The following is a 14,812-nucleotide window of genomic DNA, read 5'->3' as shown; positions in this document are numbered from 1 at the left end:
AATGCTATTCCTTTCCTTCCTCTCTTCCTCTTTCCCTCCCTCTACTTACCTTTCTTTTTTCTTTCTCTTTCTTTATTTCATCCTAGTTTCTGAGATGGCATATTTTTAATTTACATTATAGTCAAAGGCTTAGTGTTCCACCAAATAAAGACCCTCGTTCAAGAGGAATATGGGCAAAGGCTATAAACAAAAATCAAATGAAGATGATTATTTCACACACACACAGTAAATTTTAAAACAATAACAAATCATTAAAATTATATTAGTATATCATTCTTTAATTTTTTTTTTTTTTTTTTGACAGGCAGAGTGGACAGAGAGAGAGAGAGAGACAGAGAGAAAGGTCTTCCTTTGCTGTTGGTTCACCCTCCAATGGCCGCCGCGGCTGGCACGCTGCAGCCAGCGCACCACGCTGATCCGATGGCAGGAGCCAGGTACTTCTTCTGGTCTCTCATGGGGTGCAGGGCCCAAGCACTTGGGCCATCCTCCACTGTACTCCCAAGCCATAGCAGAGAGCTGACCTGGAAGAGGGGCAACCGGGACAGAATCCGGCGCCCCGACCGGGACTAGAACCCAGTATGCCGGCACCACAAGCAGAGGATTAGCCTATTGAGCTGCAGCGCCGGCCAGTATATCATTCTTAACCACTGGTTTGATGAAGAGATACAAAGTTTGACAAAACTATATTTGCAATACTAATATATAAAGGCATTTCTTTATTTTTGATTTTTGATTTTTTTCTTTAATTTTAACTGCCACATATAAAGAAGAATATGTGGTACTTGATTTTCTGTGTCTAGTGTATTTCACTCAACGTGATTGCCTCTAGTTGAATTCATTTTGCTGCAAATAGAATTTCATTCTTTTTTAAAGCTGATTAATATTCCATTAGACTTATTTTTGTAAAACCTCTGGCACACATTTTTCTCTTAATGAGAACTCAGTTTATGAGCAAAAAATTCACTGGTAGCAGAAAGAAAATTTGTAACAATAACTACATACTTATGGCTAGCAATGCATTTAAGTTTCATCATGTAAAATAACAAAGTTCAAATATAATCAAGAAAATTTCATTAGTTACCTTTCATCTCTACCATAAACATGCAAAGAGAATTCTCATTGTGACAAAGCCATTAGAGCTCACAAAACATCCACTTGTTCCTTTGTATTTCCAATCTCCCTTGAAGCTTACTTGCAAGATGGCAAAGTTGTGGCTAATTGTAAAAGTGCTGAAAGCCACAAGAGGCCAGCTGGATTCTGGTAAGACTCTGAGATTTCATGAGTTTGCCTTTTACAAATTTAAGATTAGATTAAATTCCTACTAAACTCTGTATTTATCAAGTAACAACCTCTGTCTACTTTAAACAGATATAGAACTATCTCACTACCACAAAAGTCCCCTTACGACCCCCTTTTATTGCCCAACCCAGCTTCTCTCCACAAGCAATGCTAGTCTCCATCTCTATTATCTTGTCATTTCAAGAATGTTGTATACATTCAATGGCATGGATTTAAAAAAAAACAAAAACAAAAACAAAAACACCCTGGGGCTGGTGCTGTGGCACAGTGGATTAACACCCTGGCCTGAAGCACCAGCATCCCCTATGGATGCCAGTTTGAGACCCGGTTGCTCCTCTTCCAATCCAGCTCTCTGCTGTGGCCTGGGAAAGCAGTGGAAGATGGCCCAAGTCCCTAGGCCCCTGCACCCACGTGGGGGACCCAGAAGAACCTCCTGGCTCCTGGCTTTGGACTGGTGCAGCTCCAGCCATTGCAGCCAATTGGGGAGTGAACCATCAGATGAAAGACCTTTCTCTCTCTCTCTCTGCCTGTCCTCTCTCTTTGTAACTCTGACTTTCAAATAAATAGATCTTTTTTAAAAAAACCTTTGGGATGGACTTTTCTCACTAGTTACAATGTCTTCAGTTTCGTACAAGTTATTATGGGCATCAATAGTTTGCACCTTTATATTGCTTTCTATTATTTATTTCTATTATTTCTTTCTATTGCTCAGTAATATTTTAACATGTAGATGTACCACAGTTTGCTAAACCATAAGCCACTGAAGAATATTTGGATTTTTTCTTTCAGTTCGGGACTATAATAAATAATGCTGCTTTTATAGTCTTACAGACTTACTTTTAAGGGTATAGTTTAAAATCTTGTCATGGGTCCCCGAACCCCATTAAAATTAGTTGTAAAAATGCCAAAAAAAAAAACCACAAATAATGCTGCTTTGAACATGGGTGCACAGCTTTTTTAAAAGACCATATGTTTTTATTTTCTCTGATATAAATATCCAGCGCAATTCCTGAGACATACATGAAATGCATTTTTAGTTTTATAAGACATTGTCAGGCAATATTCCAAAGTGCTTGTATAAATCTACAATCTAGTAATGCTCTTAATGGGCATGTGATACTTCATTTTGGTTTTGATTTGTATTTCCCTAATGGCTAATGACATTCAACAGTTTTTCATGGATGTGCTTATTTTTCTTTCATATTTCCTCTTTGGTGAAATGTATCTTTGCATCTTTTACCTATTTTTTAATTTGCCTGTTTGTTTCTTTTTTTAAAACTTTTATTTAATGAATATAAATTTCCAAAGTACAGCTTATGGATTACAATGGCTCCCCCGCCCTATAACGTCCCTCCCACCCGCAACCCTCCCCTTTCCCGCTCCCTCTCCCCTTCCATTCACATCAAGATTCATTTTCGTTTCTCTTTATATACAGAAGATCAGTTTATCATACATTAAGTAAAGATTTCAACAGTTTGCTCCCACACAGAAACATAAAGTGAAAAATACTGTTTGAGTACTAGTTATAGCATTAAATCTCAATGTACAGCACACTAAGGACAAAGATCCTACATGAGGAGTAAGTGCACAGTGACTCCTGTTGTTGACTTAACAAATTGTCACTCTTGTTTATGGCATCAGTAATCAACCTAGGCTCTTGTCATGAGCTGCCAAGGCTATGGAAGCCCCCTGAGTTCACTGACTCTGATAATTTTTAGAGAAGGCCATGGTCAAAGTGGAAGTTCTCTCCTCCCTTCAGAGAAAGGTACCTCCTTCTTTGATGACCCATTCTTTCCACTGGGACCTCACTCACAGAGATCTTTCATTTAGGTTTTGTTTTTTGTTTTTTGTTTTTTTTTTTTTTTTTCCAGAGTGTCTTGGCTTTCCATGCCTGAAATACTCTCATGGACATTTCAGCCAGATCCACATGCCTTAAGGGCTGATTCTGAGGCCAGAGTGCTGTTTAGGACATCTGCCATTCTATGAGTCTGCTGTGTATCTCGCTTCCCATGTTGGATCATTCTCTCCCTTTTTGATTCTATCAGCTAGTATTTGCAGACACTATTCTTGTTTATGTGATCCCTTTGGTTCTTAGTCCTATCATTATGATCAATTGTGAACAGAAATTGATCACTGGCACTAGTGAGATGGCATTGGTACATGCCACCTTGATGGGATTGAATTGGAATCCCCTGGTATGTTTCTAACTCTACCGTTTGAGGTAAGTCAGCTTGAGCATGTCCCGAATTGCACATCTCTTCCCTCTCTTATTCCCACTCATATTTAACAGCGATCACTTTTCAGTTAAGTTTCAGCACTTAAGAAGAATTGTGTATTGATTACAGTATTCAACAAAAGTATTAAGTAGAACAAACAAACAAAAATACTAAGAGGGATAACATATCAAGTTGCTCATCAGCAGTTAGGGTGAGGGCTGATCAAGTCACCGTTTCTCATAGTGTTCATTTCACTTTAACAAGTTTCCTTTTTGGTGCTCAGTTAGTTGTCACCTATCAAGGAGAACAAGTGGTATTTGTCCCTTTGGGATTGGCTTATTTCACTCAACATAATGTTTTCCAAATTCCTAACAGGGATCACATTTCAGTTAAAATTTAAACACCTAAGAATAATTTTGTGTTAATTACAGAGTTCAACCAATAGTACTAGAACAAAAACAAAAACAAAAAAAAATACTAAAATGCATAAAGTATTACATTGTACATCAACCGTCAGGACAAGAGCTGATCAAGTCACTGTTTCTCTTAGTGTCCATTTCATTTCAAAAAGTTTCCCCTTTGGTGCTCAGTTAGTTGTCACCAATCAGGGAGAACATATGATATTTGTCCCTTTGGGACTGGCTTAATTCACTCAGCATGATGTTTTCCAAATTTTGCAACAAGATGGAGGAATTTGTTTGTTTCTTTACTCTTGAGTTTTGAGAGTTTTTTGTAGATTCTAGATACAAATACTGTGTTGGGTATGTGTTTTGCAAATATCCAGTACTTTCAGTATCAGTCCCTTAAAGCATAGCTTGAAGTACAGCTTAAGTTCTCACAAATTCAAATGAGTTTGGATGAAGATGTTGAAAAATTGGGATACTTTAAGAGACAATATATAATAGTCATTTTCCATCTTTTTCTGAAACAATGAGAAATTATTACTGTATTTCAGGTAGCAGATGCATGAAGGTTATTGAGACCCCCTGGGGAAGAGATACATTTTGTTGTACCTGCAGCAGACTGATTAATTTTCATTACCTGAAGTTGAAACAGGAAGATAAGAACACTGAAGAACTTTACTAAAAATTTATCAAACATTTGTCAATATAATTATTTTTGGTCCAACAAGAAACTAAGTCTCAATAAATTAGTTATTAAGAAGCTGAAGGATCTTATTTTCAATATATTGAAATTGAAGCTTATTTAAAGAGTAAGAAAGACATCAAATAATGCATTTCAGAAAGATTAAAGGATACCATTAATGTGCTAAGTATTTACCTCTAAATGAGAGAAAGAGCCGGAAACAAAAACTAAGTGAAAGAAGAAATTTTTATCAACAAAATATCATACATTGTGTAGTATTACTAGCTAAACATGAACAATTATCACCATTAAAAAATTTTTAAAAACTAATAAAAATCAAATCTTTTTAATATGGGTAGCAAAAATGGATATTTATCTATTACCTGAGAAAACAAAATAACCCTCCAGGATAGCTTCAAAAATAAAGCACTTTAGTAATTAAAATAAAATTATAGTTAATGGATTAGATTCTTTATATGCAGATAAAGCAATAATATAATTAAGCATAATGATGAAAATGGAGTAGTGTCATTGGTGAGACCTTGCTCCAAGTTTTCAACATCTAGAGAAACAATGTGCAACAAAGATAAGGACCTTTTTACAGATGTCTTCACCTTGCATTAATGGGAATAGCAATATCATTTTTTAAATTTTACTAAAATTACCTGTTAATTTATCTAATTTGGACTACTCTGAAAACTATAAATTCTGGAAAGTCCTATTTCAGATGAGAATTCTACTTAAAAAAAAAAAAAAACAGCTTTACAGAATGACTCCCATGTTTAGGAGAACCTCAAACCACAAAAGTTGAATAAATGCCTCACATCCGTAGCACAAAATGAAAAGACTACTCTGTTGTTTGTTGATGACAGGAAAACATTAACTATTCATGCTTGCTGCTAGATTTGGAAACAATCAAAGGTGGAGATCCCTCCAAGTTCTATGGATGGAAATTAGAGTTCAGAAAAAGGTTTTTGGGACCAGCATTATAGCACAGTGGGTTAAGCCACAGCCTACAATGTCAGCATCCCACATCAGAATAATGGTTCCAGTCCCAGCTGCTCTGCTTCCAATACAGCCCCCTACTAATGGGCCTGGGAAGGCAGCAGAGGATGGCTGCAGTACTTGGACCCCTGAGACCCACATGAGAGAATCAGATGAAGTTCCTGCCTCCCGGCTTTGGCCTGACTTGGTCCAGCCCATGCCTTTGCAGCCTTTTGGAGTGTCAAACAGGGCATGGAAGATTCTCTGGCTTCTTCTCCCACTCTTTTTAACTCTCTTTCAGATAAATAACTTTTTTACAAAAGAAGAAAGTTATCAGATAACCAAGTTTTTATCTTAGCATCCAAAACCATTCTCTGAGAATTCTTACCTATTAATAAGAAACACTCCTCTGTACCTTACCCATACTTGAAAGCTGTACAATTTCTACCACTTTAACTATTATGATAATATTTCGAAAGATTCCAGGAAAAATGGAACAGTAACTTTTATTTTGGTCCAAAACATTGAAATCCATGCACAGTTTTTTTTCATAATACACACTTTCTAGAAACGTAAAGCACCCTCATGTCTCAGGCAAGCACGTGATCTTCTGGGATTATGTAGAGTAATTTTATCACTGGGGCCAACCAGATTTCTGAAAACTTAATAGGCAGAAGCCAGGGGTAAAATGTCATTTCAAAGCTTTCTGTTCTTTTTAAGCCTCATGAGAAGCAGAAATTTGCCTAAGGATCACATAATTTCTTACAGAGAAAAAAAACACAATGGGTCCTTTACTCACACACATGTAAAGGGTCGCTTCATCAATCCTAAGGAAAACTCTGAAGTCATCAGTAGCCTGTTTTATGTTCTACAGAAGATATTTTAGACAGCTGAGTGTGCTGTTTAGAACTCTGCCTTTGAACTGCCCTTCCTTGGAGAGGACCGAAAAGGAGAAAGGGAGGTATAGATAGAGAGAGGACGTTTACTCTGGTTCTGTATGACTGCACAGGGCACTGTATCTCAAATCATCCCCTGTGTTTTGTGCAGGAGTTTTGGGGTCGTTTGTTTCCTTGGTTTGATTTGGTGTCTCTCCCTTTACAGTAAGTAGAGATTTGACACTGAAAAGGCTGCCAGAGAATTTCCATTGGATAGGGGAGCTATTGTAAAAAGATGCTGCTCCACACTGTGGTTGGCTCTCATGCTGTGCTTTTTCAAGACAATTGAGGCAGATCACACAGATGTTGGCCTGCTGGGCACTACCAGGCAAGACCATCTGGGGTTCCTCTGAGGGGAGAGGACATTCCCACTGCCAACATCTTGAACTAGAAAATAGTCAGAGGTGTTTCTCCCACTCTTTGAGTTGCATGGTTATGGGCTTAAGCTCCAACTCAACTTGCTTAGAGCCTTTGGGTTAGAGGTTTGGGTGTCAGGCTAGAGTATGCAGATCACAGGCCAAATCACAACTGTGATATGCAAACAATAGTCAAGTCTCATAGCTGGTTTTAAAGGAATCCCCATCATCCCTGAATTTCCAGGAAATTTCTGATAAAAATGCATACTTTGGTCTCAACTATGTGTAGGTTGTTAATTGAAGGCACTAACATAACTGGGAGTGACGGGATGAGAGAAAAAGCAGGCCATGCAATGTGTCTGGCTGCAAGAGTATACTGGCACATTGTAAGCATCAAAAACAGGCCTTGGTGTGGAAGGAGCCTAGAGTCAGAGTTGGGGTCATCTACCCTAAACAGAGACAGGACTTCAGGAAGCAGGAAATAGGAAGAATCTGTGAAGGTCCAATGTCCTAAAAATGTCAGCTGTTAAAAACTCTACATTACATATACTTTATGCTTAATAGAACACTCAGGATGCCATGCTATGACAGCACAGTGTCTTGAATTCATTCCTTCCCACTTAACTCCTGGTGCCATGACTCTGCTACAGATTCTCACTGCCTAATATGTGGATTCCTACAACAACCTAAAATTCAGAAACCCAGTCTCCCTTCACACAGCCTGAACATCACCATGAGGTTAGTCTTCACAAAACACTGACTGCCCCCTTGGACTTTGCCACTGACACAAATCATAGGCAATGGCATGAAATACCACATCTTGGATCACCAGGGATGATGCTTGGGAATAGAGGCAGGGAAAGATAGACCTTAAAGAACATGAAGGATTTAACCAAAATCCTGGGCTGCCTGGCTGACACTTACACACCAGAGAGGAGACTAGGAAGATTTTTATACACCTCAATCTGTTGAGATAAGCAAGAAGAAGAAAGAGAACAAGCATTCTCACCAGTGATGACTGTGAGGGCACATAGAGGAGGGCTGTGCTGGAGGCCACAGAGCAAGCATCCGAGAGCACATCTTGTCAGAGTGTAGCTATCTTGGCCAAGAACTGAAGGCCACAGTAGCCCATACACTCCAGTAGGATGCACTATAAGCTTGCCCAGGAATCTTGGAAAGAGAGTATGTGATTCATTTTCCATTCAGTAGTTGAAAAGAACATATCAGATGTAATGTTATATTCCAATTGAAGTTTTCAGTGGCTAAGAGAATGATGGCTGCATGCACATGTCACTGTGCATTGAGGATGACCCTGTTGTGTGTCAGTCCCTAAGGCAGCGTGGAGGAAGGACAATGAAAAGTACAGTTCTTGCCCTAGGCTGCCAAGACTGAAGAGCTGAATAAACAATTTGAGAGACATTTACAGGGGGCCGTTGTATGGCCTAGTGGTTAAGATGCAATGGAGGTCAATGTCCCCTAGCAGAGGGCCTGAGTCCAAGCCTCAGCTCTGAGTCAGTTCTGACTTCTTGCTGATGTGTGTCCAGAGAGGCAACAGATGATAGCTCAAGTAATTGGATCTTTGCCACCTACATAAAGACATGGAGGGCATTTCTAGCTCTGGTTCTCAATCTGACCTCATAGCAGGTATTTGGGGAGTGAACCAGTGGATAGGAGTGTTTCTGTCTCTCTCTCTCTCTCTCTCTCTCTCTCCCCCTCCCTCCCTCACTCCCTCCCTTCTTCCTTCTAATAAATAATGAATTTTTAAAACAGACATTTACTATAAAAAGTAATAAGCACATATGGACTGCTGTAGAAATATACAAGGGGGATGTGCAACTATTACCCAAAGTGGGTACAGGAGAACTTCCTGGCACCTGGCAGGGATATCCAGGATTCAGTAAGGGCTAACCTAGAGAAAAAGGAGGGCATTTTTTTGTTATGGGCACGTCAACAAATTCCCACAGACTTAGTGGATTAAAGCAATAAAAAATCATTTTCTTAAGGTTCTGAAGGTTTAGAAATCTGATATGGGTATCTCCAGGGCCAATGGGCTAGGGCTGCTCCCAGAGAGCGTCTCTTCCTGGTTTCTTCCCACTTCTGGGGCTGTGAGTAATCCTTGGTGTGTCCCCATATCACATCACTCCTGTTTCTGTGTCCATCTCCACAACACCTTCTTCCCTGTGTGGGCCAGATCTCCCTCTGCCTCCCTCATGAAATAATGCATCTAGTATATTTAGGATGTACCTGGATAATGTCCCCAGTTAAAGATGCTTAACCTTGTCACACAAGGTGGGAAAATGGAATTAAAAAATCAGTGTATTGTGGCTGAAAATTCATAATTTATTCATAATATGCACTTCCCATGACCCTTTTGAAGAACTTCCATACCTACAAAGATTCTTCATTTTTCAGTTTTGCTTTTCCCTAAAAGGTAACATTCCCACATTCAGAGATTACGACACTATGTCTTTGGGGCTTCACTTTCCAACCCACTACAGAAGGGACAGTAATAGATATTTGAAAAGGCTCAGAAATGCACAAGAACATGGGGGCTTTGGGGAGAGTAGAGTTCAGTATGATTGAGGTTTTTCTTGCAAGCTGGAAGTGGAGAGAAAGAAAGCTGGAGAGGTAAGAGGGACCCCCCATGAAAGGGCTTTTTGCCCAAGAAAGCAGCATGCCTGAATACCCCTGCTCATCGCTGAGCATCAGACACTGCCCTGATGACACAGACTGAGCAGGAAGAAGGAGACCACCGGGAGGGCAAGAGTTACCATGTACCAAAGCACTGTGCAGGTCTCTCCTGACGGGAACCACATACCACTAGGTGACCCAGTTCTTTGCAGAAACAAAGACGAGAGTTTACTGCTAAACTCCAGTGGCTTCCTGCCACAGCCCCTTAGCCATGCCTCTCTACAACATCTCAAAGTGGGATTTGTGATCAGGAAATTGGCTTTATGATGGAGTTTTATTTCCCCAGGAATCCCTGCTCACAGATAAGCTTGCAGTGGCTAGAGAAATATTTCCCTCCAGGAGCTCCTTCATCCTGTCCAGCCCACCCATCCACCATGATCTCCCATTTTTCTGACCAAGGAGCACTACATAAAGGGCCCCTGTACCAATATCCTTTAACCCCTAATAATTTGTGTTCTTTGGATTAAGGGAAGGGGGAAGAGATAATTAGAAAAGTAGGAGGAGGGAAGGACAGAGAAAAGGGGAGAATACATGAGGACATTAGTAAGTAGCAAGTTCACTGAGTATTGGCGACACACCCAGTAAGTGCCAGGCATCAAGTCAGTTGTGCAGAAAAGAGCAGTAAACAAGACGCAAGCAGCTCATACTCAGGACGAGTTGAGTCCTCATTCTGAGTCCTGCTCTATGCCTGACACTGTGTTAAGCTCTTGGTGCACATGGTGATTTTAAGCCCCACAGAAATGGAAATGAAACAAGAGGTCAGAGGCAGAGATGAGACTGCCCTGAAGGTGGAGATGGAGGAGAAAATGAAGAAGATCTGGCTGAAAATTATCTGGATTTGTATTCCTCTCTGGGGTCAGATGGATTTCAGAAAGCCCAGCCAAATAAAGCAGAAAAGCTCCAAGGATAAATAAAGGGAAAAGTTCCTAAGTTTGACCAGCATTTTTGGCCGTGTTAAAATGATATGGACTTGGCTGGATTCTGCTGGTTATTTATAGAGCAAGTGAACACTAAAGCATGCTGCAATTGCAGATGGCTGGGCCAGATGATCTGTCACGGTCCCTTCCAACTCCATTTATTTTGTGATTTTTTATTTTTGCCCTAGTACCCATTACAAGGGCTAACAAGTGAACCATTATTAAGGAGGAGAAGAGAGTCCAGGTGAAAGACTTTGAATGGATTTTGCATAGTAAGATCAACTGAATAATAGGAAGGAAAGAAAAGTATTTTTTTAAGAGGGGGAATAATTGCATTTTTGATTCAAGAAAAACTAATCAGCAATGGTATCTTCCAGTGACTGTGGTTAAGGTGATTTCCTATGACCACAAAACCATGAAGGGTATGAGAGGCCATTAGAAGGACTTCCTCGTTCCATGACCAGGCCACGAGGTCCTAAGAGGTGCCATGTCATGTCCAGATTTTCTGGCTCCTTGTCCAAAGGGTGTTCAGCCAAACTGCAGTTCAAATTATGTTAGTATAGTTTGCCTTCTCAACAAAGGATGCCCTAGAAAATTCTAGATCCAGTAGAAGTTAAAATATATATTTTGATATGTTAATGTGTATGATTTGTGATTGCAATATAATTGTATAAATAAATTCATATAAAATTTAATCTATAGAGACAAGTTCTCCCAACTCATACTATCCCCAGGAGCTATTTAACTCTTTTACAACAAAAACATAATACTGAAGGAAATTATAGCCTCAGTGGCATCTTATATCTTATTTAAATAATTTCCAAGGAGACTTAACTTAAATCTGGAACTTAGTTTATATCTAGGTTCCTCCTGGGATTGTGAGGAATAATTTCATAATGAAATATCCTAGCTAGAAACTTTTATTCATTTGCATAAACATAAGGAAAATATTTTATTTGAGGTGCTTTAGGCCTCAAGTTTTTCCTAAGCGCCATTGTTTTTAATAGGAATATGAGATTTTCACTTGAGAAAAATCTTCAAGGGTTCTCAAAGAAAGCATAAGTGTGCTATTTGACTTATGTCTACAGAAAAAAAGCATAAATACGCCAAGTGAGAAATCTGATCAATGATTGGTTTTTCCCCAGAACAGTAAACAACTATCTCTGTTTCACATATTACTGTATCAATCTAATGACTGTCAGTTGGTGACTTGAATAGGATGACATATATTGCATTCTTGAACAGTGTTAAACATGTTAAATGCCCTCATCATAAATGTAATAACTATGTGAGGTAATGTATATTTTAATTAGCTAGATTTATCTATTCCACAATGTATACCTATTTCAAAATATTACATTGTATCACACAAATATACAGAATTTCATCTTTTAATTTAAAAATAAATTTGAAAATAACTTTAACCTCTCTTCCTGTTGCTAAGTAAAACAATATTCTAATTATCCCATGAACAATGTCATTTTCCAAAATGTAATCAGAGAGATGAATTTTTTCTATCTCTCCGTAGCCTCTTGCTCTGACCATCCTACTTAGTTATGATCCCTCCTCAACCCAGTGCAAAAAGCTGAAGGCCAGCAATCAGCCTTTTGTCAAATCTATCACCAACAGTCTAGGAAGGTGCAGTCTTTATGAATAAAATCAATGTCCACAAAAGCCTTGTACCATAAACATTAACAAAGAAAGGTACTTGATAAAATAACCTGTGTTGAATAAAATAGTAAAGAAGTTAACATGTATTGAGTAGAGTACCTACAATTAACTAAGTACTTCAATTACTTATCTCTCTATTCTCACAAAATCCTTAAAGGTGGGGAGTGGGAACTTGTCTACAGTGGTTAATAGCCCAAGGCCACAAAGAGCAAAAGCTGTGGATAGAAAGTCAGTTCTCTCTCCTCCGAGTTATGTCCTTGTATCACCTAGAGATTTTTCTCATCAAATAATGCAAAACTGGTAGTGGTTTAAACTTTTCAACATAAAACAGTGATCTTCTCCTTTCAATACAGGAAAGAAATTGTGGAGGATTAAATCTGAAGTTCCCATGGTTATTACCAGGTGTTCATTTCAGAATTAGTTACTCAAGAATTTTGAGAATTCTGTGGTCATGCATCTACAGCAATCACTAAGGAAAATCCAAGGCGAAGTATTTTGCCTCAGATTCTGTGGCCCTGGCCAAATCAAACCTTTCGCTTATCATCTGAGAATACCCACGTCTGTTGCCAGTTGTCTGGAGGGCATGAGAGTCAAACAGAGTTGTGTGGGTATGTTCTCTAAATGGATTTTACTCAACAAAAACTGAACACCTAACAAGACAACAGCAACTTGTGATTTATGAGAGTTTCTAACTGATGGGAAGTCTGTTCACATCCCACACTTTCTGAAATGGAGGAAATTGTACAGTATCTGCCGTGGGGTTACACATGCTATTTTAAGCACTTGCAATGAGGAGGATTTTCTGCCAAATATCTTGCACCCAGGAGAGACAAAAATCTATTAGAATTTTTTAGTTGCTTTAAAGAATCCTATTTAGTATTCCTTTAAGATAAGTTAATGCTGAAAAGAGCAACAATGTCTTAGGAATTATAATGTAAGCATAAAATTATATGTGTAAATATATTGATGGAACCATCCAGGAAAGTTTTACAATCGAAAACAGCAAGGTAATAATTTTTAGGCTGGGGTGGGAGGGAGATGCATGCTCATATCTGTGTGAGTGCATACACACATGCACATGCAATTCATATATACAATTTCAAATATTTTTGTATCAAAATAAACTTATCTTTGGATTCTATTTTCCACACACCCTTTGGAGTACTCTTGTGTAATTATTTTGCTAGATTACAAATGTTAAGTTCATTAAAGATGGAAGTTATGTTTCCAAAAATATCTCCTCTGTATGGTTTCAGGTTAAAGTTTGCCAAAGCAAAGGAACTCATAGGAAAATTTGGAATGCTGAAATGAAAGGATAAACATGGTCCAGTCTGCTCACGGTCAGAGGCAAAGGTGCCCCCAGGGGCTAGTTTACCTTTACTCTGCTCTGCATCGAGATCCTCTGGGGAAGCTGCCCTGCAGTGCCACAACCACACAGCCACACACAAATTGTGACTCACAAGTGCAGTGACTTCCAAGAGGCTTCTCCACAACTCCCGAATGTGAGAATGGAACATGAAAGCTCTGGCTCGTCCATCCATGCAAGGTCTTTAAGCCATCAAAAGACTCTACCTGAATGCTCTCATTTCTACTCACAGATCTTCACTTCCTCTCTCAATTTCCCACAGATCTGTAAGGATTAACCCCCACAATTAATTATTTAGGCCACCATATACATTGTGGCTCTGCTTTTTCCAACTGAATTCTGATTGATAGAGATACACACACTAAATACACACTTGTACATGAGTGGTCTTCAAGAAGCTCATGAATATACGTATTATGAAAGCACTATACACATTTCAAAAAAATTTTGATCCAAAATAAACATCTTTAAACTATTTTTCCATGCACTTTTCAAAAAACTCTTACATATATATGTACCTATATAATTAGATATTGTCCTCATATATAATATGGCCCTTGTTTTAAAAAAAAGTGCCTGAGTCATTTGCTTTACCTTTAATATATAGCATAGTATCTGATATAAAATATGTGCTCGATATTTGTTAAATGCAAAATGAAAAATAAACTAATTTTTAGATCTCTAACATATATTCTTCATCCCAACAGAACTTGACCCTCATAAATTCTGAGAAATAACACCAAAAGTAAAGGATTCTCAAATTCAATTTTTAAATGTAGGCTTACGTTTCCAAGTATAATATACTGATTAAGAGCAACAGCCAGTGGCATACATTTGGCCCAGCAGTTAAGAGGCTGGTAAAGTACACATGTCACACCTAATGTACCCCTGGAAGATAACAGATGATGGCTCAAGTAGTTGGATCCCTTACAGCCCTGGGAGAGCCCTAGACTGAATTCTCTACTCCTGGGCATTTCGAGGTGTATCAGCAGATGAGAACACTCTCTGTGTGTCAGTGTCTCATTCTCTCTGCCTCTCAAATAAATTAAAATTAAAAAAAAAAAGCAATACTCAGAGATAACAGATGCTGTTATTGCTTCATAGTGATGAGCACTGGAGTAAAACCACAACTACAGGGACTGTCATTTTACTCCCCCAATAAACCTCACCCACACACCATGCCTGACATAAAGGAAACATCCCATGAATGTGTGTTAAATTACAAGTGAACAAATAGTTTCTCATGACATCACTAAAACCTTATCCAACAGGACAGCTTGTCTAGCTGTGT

This window comes from Oryctolagus cuniculus, chromosome 8 (assembly GCF_051225735.1).
Source record: "Oryctolagus cuniculus isolate XC-2025 breed Fujian yellow rabbit chromosome 8, ASM5122573v1, whole genome shotgun sequence".
Classification (NCBI taxonomy): domain Eukaryota; kingdom Metazoa; phylum Chordata; class Mammalia; order Lagomorpha; family Leporidae; genus Oryctolagus; species Oryctolagus cuniculus.
This window is presented reverse-complemented; position numbering follows the sequence as displayed.